Here is a 1,288-nt window from a genome sequence, read left to right on the forward strand (position 1 = left end):
TTTAAGTTTGTGATATCCGATAATCCTGGTATTCTTCATCTTTTTCTTTACCTAATAAGTCTCTATCCAACTGTATTTCATTCATTCCTTGACAGTGTCTTAGTAAAGACGAAAGCGCTTGGATTTATGCCTATCATTTTCCTGTGATATTCATTATATATATATTATTATATATATATATATATTAATATATTAATATATATATATTAATAATAATATTATATATATATATCTATATACATATATATGTATATATATAAATATATATATATATATCTATATATATATATATATATATATATATATAGCTAATAAAAGGAACCCATAAAAACACCAAAATATAGAGAAAAAAGTACTATATTTCAGAGACTGCTGTCTCCCTCTTCAGGTAGATGAATGAGAAAAGTTTACAGAAAAGGTGGTATTTATACCAAGAGGTCCATCCACAAACAAGCCATTTTAAGTCACCCCCGCTGATAATCTTCCTTTAATCTTCTTAAGGGTTGGTTGAATGAAGACGTTGTCGATTGTGTCCGAAATCCATGCTCCTTTTGAGATGTTCATTACCTGCCTCTCTTTTATTAAGGCCGATTCCATCATTTGACTCTTGTACCGGCAGTTGCTGCTATAAATTACATGTGACACAATTCCAGTTTATTCTATGGTTATTGTCATTTATATGGTTGAAAATAGCCGAGTTCTGTTGTCCATACCTAACTGACCGTTTGTGTTGTATTAATCTCTGGGGAAGGGATTTACCTGTAAATCCGATGTAAGATTGGTCACAGTCCTGGCATGGGATTTGTCGTATACCCCAGAGTCCTTTGGAGATGTCTTTTGTTGGACGTTAATCAGGGATTTGGCTAAGGTGTTTGGGTAAGTAAATACAAAAGGGTTCGATTTTCCGAGGGGGTTGGTTATTCTCTTAATCGTGTCCAGGTGGGGAATTATTATTTTATTGTTGGGTGTATCTCTGGTCGGTTGTCTTTAGGGGGTCGGTAGAAAATTACGTTTGCTTTGTGAATTGCTTTCTCAATTATATGGTCAGGATATTTTAAAGACGAAAGTTGCTTGCGAATTAGTTCAAATTCTTTTTCCAGGAATTCTGGGGAACAAATTCGTAAGGCTCTTAAGAACAAGTTACTAGCTACACCTATCTTGATAGTAATGTCATGATAGCTAAAGTAGTGAATGTATGAAAGTGAGAACGTTGGTTTTCTGTATATGGTAAATTTGTATTCTGTCGTATCTCTGATTATTAAAACATCAAGAAAAGGAATTTTGTTGT

The sequence above is a fragment of the Macrobrachium nipponense genome, chromosome 4, assembly GCF_015104395.2.
Source record: "Macrobrachium nipponense isolate FS-2020 chromosome 4, ASM1510439v2, whole genome shotgun sequence".
Classification (NCBI taxonomy): domain Eukaryota; kingdom Metazoa; phylum Arthropoda; class Malacostraca; order Decapoda; family Palaemonidae; genus Macrobrachium; species Macrobrachium nipponense.